Raw genomic sequence first — 7,943 nt, forward strand, 5'->3', positions numbered from 1 at the left:
GCAAAAAGGTTCAGAGGAGAAATGACTGGGTTATAAGAACCTTAACTAAATCAGTGATTTAATCCCATGATAGGGATTAACTGACTGGTAACTGAAGTGGTAGAGTATCGATGGAGGAAGTGGGAATTGGAGTATGGCTTTGGGTATGTAGTTGTTATCTGGAAAGTGGACTCTCTTTCTCTCTCTCTCATGTGTGTGTGTGTGTGTGTGTGTGTGTGTGTGTATGTGTGTGCGTGCCAAAGTCTGACTGGGCAAAATAACCCAGAGTTGAGAGCAACTTGAAGGTTGAAGCGGGAACTACTTTATTGCCAGTGAACTCAGTGTGAACTGAGCAAACTCAAAGTAGCGGGCACCCAGGGTAGCAGGAGCCGCCTCTCTGCCGGATCACAGAGGTACAAATACCCAACTAATTACACACAGTTTAATTTAATCGACATCATCTCGACACAGCGGTCAGTCATTTAGGAATGCTCATCAACATAATGGCTCACTGGCATTGGCTCACAAACCACTCCTCCTAGCATACAGCCAGGCACCATCTTACCTTGGGTGTGGCCCTCATCATGTGTGTGCTTTCTTTCCACCATGTGAGCTGCTTCCCTATGCCACACTCTTCCACAATGTTCAGCTTCACCTGAAGCCCTGAGAAATGGAGCCAGCCTTCTGTGGACTAAGACCTCTGAAACCATAAGCCTTCAAATAAACTTTTTCTCCTCTACAGTTGTGCTATTTGGGTCCTGTAGTCATAGCAGCAAAAAAGCTGACTAAAACACTTTATTTCTCTATCATTTTATCCCTTGATAAGTAATGAATTATTCTTGGAAATTTTTTCTTTATGTCATCTGGAACAATGTTCCATTCTTACCCCAGATTGCTCTTTCTCTGAAAATGTAATCTTTTTTCTCTTTGCACCAAAATTGGTATTCTTTAAAGTCATATCTCAGTCCTTGTTTTTCTTTCCTATGTACCAAACTTGTTATCCAATCATATTTCATCTTATCACCTTTTAGCTAATGGATAAGATATCTCCTAGAGTAATTTTTCAAAGCTCCAGTGCTGCCTTGTGAAGATTTTGGTGGATATTTTATCTGAATATCTTTTACACACCAAAAATTCAACAGTCTTAAAACTAAAGCATGAAGACAAAGGAATGATGATGAACTGAAATTGATTTCCAAGCATGTCTGAATTTCTTGGGAGAAACCCAAGACCAGAGAGGCTCAGAATCACTCTAGGCAGAATATCCTTTCTCCGACACCTAAGACACCAAGGCTCCTAGCTGACTCCCAGTCTGGCCAACTCCCCCATATCCATCCCCTGTAAAATGCCAACGGGAGCAGAGAGACAAGTTTCTCATCCACCAAATTTTCTTGGAGATTGCAAAAAATCACAGCGATTCCATCCTCTGGGGTCTGAAGAGAGGGCCACGGTGGCTTTGTTGCAAGAAATGCTTCCATTTGGGAAGATCAGGACGGGAAGAGATCTCACACCCATTACCATCATTTCACTGCTCTTTGCCATGGCCCTAATTCAGGAAGAACTTTCCAGCCCCCAGTGTTGGAGGGACGAGGGATCAACGTCACTACTCTGAATACTGCCCAAGGAATGATACCTGAAATAGGAGTGAAACCAAACAAGGACCTTGGTAGGCAGGGGACAAGGGTCACTTGTGGGGGAGGTAGGCTCTGTGACGTTAAAAGATGAAAGAGAGGTTTCATAGCGATGCCTTTCTGAGGGACAGGCTGCCACTTTACTCCACCGTTGGCACACAGTTGGCTCTTCAATACTCAGTACCAGAGAGAGAGAGAGAGAGAGAGAGAGAGAGAGAGAGAGAGAGAGAAACAGAGAGAGAGAAAGAGAAAGAGAGAGAAATGAAGAAAAGAAGGAAAGATACTCTATGTGTGTCTATGTCTACTTGTGCAAATGTTAGAGGTGTGGTTTTGGTGAAAATCACCAGGTTGTGAAATATATTGGCCAGGGGATCCGTGACAGTGAAGAATCTTCTGTTCAGTGTTAATAATTCTTCATGCACCTGTGAAAGCTCAGTGCAGATCCGTTTTAAGTTGATGTGCTGACCGGGTCTATGACAGTATGGTCTTCCTTCTAATTTGTCCTTCTAACTTGCACCGCACTGGCTCTGAGGAACGGAAGCGCAGCCTGTGTTCCACAGTTGGTTTCTGTGCGGCTGAAACCTTGCTCTTCCGAGGTAGTCACACCCCAGGTGGGTGCAGTTGAAACCCTCAGGTGAATCCTGAGTACCCCCAGGCAACGGGATGACCTCCACCTAGAATCCCAGGGGCTCGGGAGGCTGAAGCAGGAGGATCATGAGTTGCAAAGCGGCCTGAGTGAGGGCAAGGTGACAGGCAAGTCAGTGAGCCCCTGCCTCTCAGAGGATGCCAAGGACCGGGGATGTGGTTCGGTGGTGGAGTGCCCCTGAGTTCCATTCGTGGTAGCCCAGAAAAAGATCATCCCGGTAACCCTAAACGATGAGCCCCCGCAGAACGGAGTGAGAGCGCTTTAGGACTGAAATTTCCCTCATGAGTAAACGTCCAGCAAGGTGCAGAGGATGAGAAGAAATCCCGTGGCGAACACCTGTGTGCCCGCAGCCAAAGGGCAGGAATTCTTCAGTTGTCGCCCACAAAGTGACAACACCCCCCCCCCCCCCGAAATCCTGTTGTCTCTCCCTCCCCCTCCCGGGAAGTCCATTTCCTGGGCCTTTGGCTCTGCCTTTCCCACACTTCTCTTCCCCATCCATTTCTTCTGTCCCCGCCCTGGGGCAGAGGTGGTCCCGAGAGCTCCCCCTGAGAGGGAAGACCGTGCCCAGAACTGGCAGTTTCTGGGGGCTTCCAGAAAGCGGAGGGTGTGGGATCTCATCTGGTGAGGGCTCGGCTGGCTTGGTCGGCCCAGGTCGCCGGAGGCCAAGTAGGCTTGGAGAGGCCAATTCTGGAAGCCCCAGTGCAGCCCCGTCCCTGAGAGACCAGAGAGGCTCAGGCTGATCTCCTTTCTCGGCCCCCTATGCCTCCGAGGCTCCTAGCTGACTCCCGGTCTGGCCGACTCCCCCACCTCCATCCCCTGTCAAATGCCAACAGAAGCAGAGAGACAAGTTTCTCATCCACCAAATTTTATCGGAGGTTGCAAAATCACACAGCGATTCGGGACAAATAGGCAAGGGGCCGGGTGGGATGGGAGGGAACCAAGGAAAGTGGAGGGGTTTTATTAGAAAAAAAGAAATGGGCACGAGTCATTTGGAACCAATGTTCGTTGGCACTTGGGGTGATCGGGGATCTCCTCTGACGGGGAGTGGCGGCGGTTCCTAGGCCAAGGAGGTCTCCAGGTCCCCGTGGGCAATCGTCCCGGGAGCTTCTCTAAGAAGGAGTAAGACAAGCTGTTCCCTGGTATGGGTTCATGAGAGAGTTCTGGGACTGGCAGCGGAGTTTCCTCAGCTCTGCTCCAGTGCGTTGTCAGAGGCGAGACCCCGCTTTCTCGGGGGTGGCATGGGGCGGGGGTGAAAGTTCACAGCCCCAAGAGGAAAGGCGGCCATGCCGCCTTGCTCCCCCAGCTGGAGGGAGGTAACTGTGGACAGCGCCAGGCAGGTTCCCTTTCCAAGCAACACAGCATCCCAAAGTAGGAAAGCACAACCCCAGGGCGGCCTCAAGAAGCCCTGCCCCAGCCCAGCCTCCACCCATTCTCCATCCCTGCATTCCACACAGAGGAGCAGAAGCCCTCCGGGTCTCTGGGGGTTCCCGGAATGTGTGTGTTTGGGGGGGTGGGGGGGGTAGGGAGCAGTGGGATGTGCAGCTGGCACCTGGCTGGGAGCCAGTTGCAGTGGAGAGCAGTATCCAAGGAGGACAGGGACGGGGGAATCCATGGAAAGGGGCAGCTAGGGGTGAGTCTGAGCTTTTGGTTGTGTCTCCTCCTGGGCCCGTCCCCGTGTGTCTTGAGGAAGTGGAGGGGGTTGGCTCTGGAGACTTCCTGCAGTTTTCGGTGGAGGCCCGAGTCCGAGGCGAGGCCAGAAGAGGTGCAGGAGAGCGGGTCAGACGGAGGGCAGGGGTCCGAGGGTGTCCTTGTGGGCGGAATCTTCTCGCAACTTCCAGAACACTAGGTGCATGCAGGCGCTGGCGTCCTCCCTAGGGCTGTGTCCGCTGGCGCTGGTCTGGATGCTGCGGCTGAGGTAGCGGGCCGTGAGGCTGCGCAAGGAGCACTTGTAGGGGAGGCCGCGGGGATGCGGGAAGAGCACAGCCGTGTCCACCACGGAGTGGTGGATGAGCTTCAGGGCCAGCAGGTCGCACTGGAGGCTGTGTCCGATAAGGATGGTGTCGGCGCTGAACAGGCTCAGCAGGGCAGTCTGCACGTGGGGCAGCCTGGTGCGGCAGGAGGCCAGGTGGTCCTGGGTGACCCCGGAAAACCTGGTGTTGTAGTCGACGATCTGGTTGTCGGGCTTGACGAAGGTGTCGTAGACCACCCGCATCTCGGTGTCCACCACGGTGACGCGCGTCAGCTCCAGCCCGTGTGTGGTGTAGCACATCTCGCAGTCCAGGGCGTAGACTCCTGGGTGGGCGTCCTCCCTCAAGGGTTTCTCCAGGGTCCTCACGAATCCTTGCAGGTCTTCCTTCCTGCCATCCCGGACGTGTCGCCTGGCCACCTCACAGCCCCTGGAGCCCGCAGGCGCGAAGCAGCAGGAGTAGCGGCTCTGCCAGCCAGCGGCCACGGGTTGGTGTTGGAGCCGTCCCCAGTGATAGTGACACGGGTCGGCGCTGACACAGCCGCCCGAGGAGGACACGGCGTACTGGGAGCCACAGCGGCAGCAGGTCCTCAGCCCGTGCCTGGGCTCCTCCAGCGCGCCCAAGAGCAAGGCGGCCCCCGGTTTCTGCGGGTGGGGGAAGGGGTAGCCGTGCCCGTGGAGCTGCTCCTGGCTCAGCACGTAGTCCCGGAGGCGGCTGTACAGGGCTGCCCTGTGCAGACCCGGCACCGCGCTGGGCACCAGACCCCTCAGCTTCCTGAGCACCTTCAGGGCCAGGCGCACGTACATGTCCTCGCTGGGGCTGCTGTGGTAAGCCATCTGCTCCTCGCTCCACGCAGTCTCCACCGCCTCCTGGGGCCGCGAGAACTTGTGACACTCCGCCAGGAAAAGGCTGAAGTAGCGTTGGCGCAGGGCCGTGGAAATCCGTCCCTCGGAGGCTCTGTTCACGGTGGCTTTCCTGAATTTCCCCAATGATGTCCCACGACCTATTCGCCTGGAGGCCACGGTGGGGAGCTTGCTTTCCGCTCCTGAGAGCGGGCACATCTGTGGCCCACTGCTGAGCTGTGGACCATTATCAGACTGGCCGCTGCTGCTCCTATAGGTCCTCTCGCTACTGGTGATGGCTCTGGCGAAGCCTGGGTTGTCTACCAGGAAGTTCCTCCTCCTCTTTTCCACGGGCGGCAAGAAGACGACGACTGGCCAAGAAGTGGACTTCTCGCTCGGTGGCTGGGCTGGCAGCAGCCAGCAGCCCTCTTTCCTCTGGGCAAGCCTGGCGCCAGGGTCATACACCTCCTGATTGAGCTTGGGCCAGCCCGGGGGTAGAGCTGGGCCCCTCCTGGGCTGGTCCGTCTTGATGACAAGAAATCCTGGAGCCTTGGCGCAGGTGTGGGCTTCCCTGGGCATGACACGGGGCCAGGATCCATGCTGGCTGGGCAAAGCTGCCTCCCTAGCCGCCCTCTGAGCTTCTGGGCACCTGGCTGAGAAGGAGTCCTGGGCGCTAGGCTTTCGGATCATGGTGTCTCCAAGTCCTGCAGCTCTCTCGATTGGGGCTGCTCTCCTTGCCTGGCTCCTAGCAATAAAGGCCAGGCCCTGCCCCTCAGCCCTCTTATAGCCCAGGGTGGGCGGGGAATCCCGGGCCTTCCTGTCTTTGTGTGCACCTAAGTCCATCACCTTGGAGCCAAACCACAGAGGCCTGAGGCCCTGCCTCTCACCTGTAGGAAAAGGGCGGGGTCTGAGTCAGAGAAGACCTCCTGCTTTCCAAGCTCAGAGCCAGGTTCTCTACCCTGAACTTTTCCCAGAGAACTCACTACATACAATCGCCGCCCCCCCCCACACACACACACCCCAACCCACCTTCCTGCAGATTCTATAGCCTCCCAACCCTCATTGTCTCATGACCCACAGGTCTGGCGCCATGGTCACACACCTCCTTGTTGGTCTCTGGCCTGCCTAAGGGCAGTTATATGCCCCTCCTCGAGGGTTCCGCCTTAATGACAGAAATCCTGGGGCTGGAGATGTGGTTCAAGGGGTAGCGCTCTCGCCTGGCATGCGTGCGGCCCGGGTTCGATCCTCAGCACCACATACCAACAAAGATGTTGTGTCCGCCGAGAACTAAAAAATAAATATTAAAAAATTCTCTCTCTCTCTCTGTCCTCTCTCACTCTCTCTTTAAAAAAAAAAAGAAAGAAAGAAAAAATGAAATCCTGGAGCCTTTCAGGAAGTGTTGTGTACCACTTGCTGTCTGTACTGGATAGAACACCCAAAACCCAGAGTAGATGCTAAGTGTGATAAACTGCCTCCCTAGCCACCTTCCGAAGTTCTGAGTACCTCTCTGAGAATGAGTCTTGGCCTGTCGGCTTTCTGCTCATGGTTTCTCTGGTTCCTTGAGTTTCTCTGGTCCTTCTCTCCTTGTGTGGCTTGTAGGAATGAATGCCTGACTGTGCCTCATCCTTTTATAACAAGGTTGGGTGGTAATCCCTGAGCATCCAATCCCATCATGTTTGATCCAATTTCCCTTGGGAGAACAGCTTCTGCATTCCTGGTTTCATCCTATCAGCAAAGGTCTGGTGATTGACTCAAGAGGATCTCTTTGTTTTTTCCCTTGGATTCAGGTCTGTGTCCTTAGCTTTTCTCTGAGAACTCTCTGATACCCTCTCTGTCTCCCCTGACTACCAGATTGGATAGCATTTCGATTATTATTGTCTTTGGACTTGAAACTGAGGCTCAGATAATTTTAGTGCCGAAGATAGCCCAAAGCATTGTTGCCCATGTCCCACATTGGCAAGGGAATGGTTACCCACCCATGGAAGGGAAGGAATGGCTTCAAATTAAAAACTATGAAATTAAGATAGCAGAAAATAAAGCAAAAAAGGTGTGACCAGTTGAGTTGATAAGAAGTGTCTGGCTTTAACAAAGAAGAAGCCCTTACTTGCTTTATTCATAGTGGTATAGAGCAAAAGGGATTACAGGTTTAAGGCTTCAGTGGGAGGAGATCTTGTATCTGGGTGTGGCAGGGGTTTTGATTGCTTTTTGGCAAATTAGTACCATCCTTGGGGGCTGTGTTCAAATTTGATCTGTTAGCTAGATCATGGTGCCAATGTGAACTGGGCATTGTTTTCTTTTTATTTTTGGTAATGGGGATTTAACCCCAGGGCACTTAACCACTGAGCCATATCCCCAGACCTTCTTATGTTTTATTTGAGACAGGATCTGGCAAAGTGGCTTAGGGGCTCAATAAATTGCTGAAGCCGTCTTTGAAATTGCAATTCTCTGCCTCAGCCTCCCAAGCCTCTGGTATTATAGTTGTGCACCATGGTGCCCAGCTTTTTCTATGTTTTTTTTAAAAAAGAGTTGAAGGGAAAACAAAACAAGTAGACATTTATGAGAATAATATCAGTGCCCTGAACTTCTTCCTCCCATCAATCCTTCAAAAACAGAATCAACTTCAAAAGGAAGAAAGTAAATTAGAAGCCAGAGAAGCTTGAACGTGTGATGGTAGTAATGGCATGTGCTCTCTCGGCAGAGACCTGGATAAGCAAGCTAGAGCCTATAAATTCCGAGTAAAAGAAAATCTGCTTTAGTGAACATGTGAGATGAAGGCAGTGTCCCTGCTTCCCTAGCAGGTCTCTCATAATTCTGGAGTGAAGTAGAAAAGCAGTATAATTTTCCTATCTCCTTAGCATTAGGGGCTAGGGGCCTTAAG

The 7,943-nt window shown here is 52.8% G+C and overlaps 1 pseudogene; it reads right to left on the reverse strand.

The window, feature by feature from the left end:
* Window positions 1-4,033: 4,033 nt before the first annotated feature.
* On the reverse strand, window positions 4,034-5,908 carry LOC144365139 (RNA exonuclease 1 homolog pseudogene; annotated as a pseudogene).
* Between the last annotated feature and the right edge of the window lie 2,035 nt (window positions 5,909-7,943).

This window comes from Ictidomys tridecemlineatus, chromosome 6 (assembly GCF_052094955.1).
Source record: "Ictidomys tridecemlineatus isolate mIctTri1 chromosome 6, mIctTri1.hap1, whole genome shotgun sequence".
Taxonomy (NCBI): Eukaryota; Metazoa; Chordata; class Mammalia; order Rodentia; family Sciuridae; genus Ictidomys; species Ictidomys tridecemlineatus.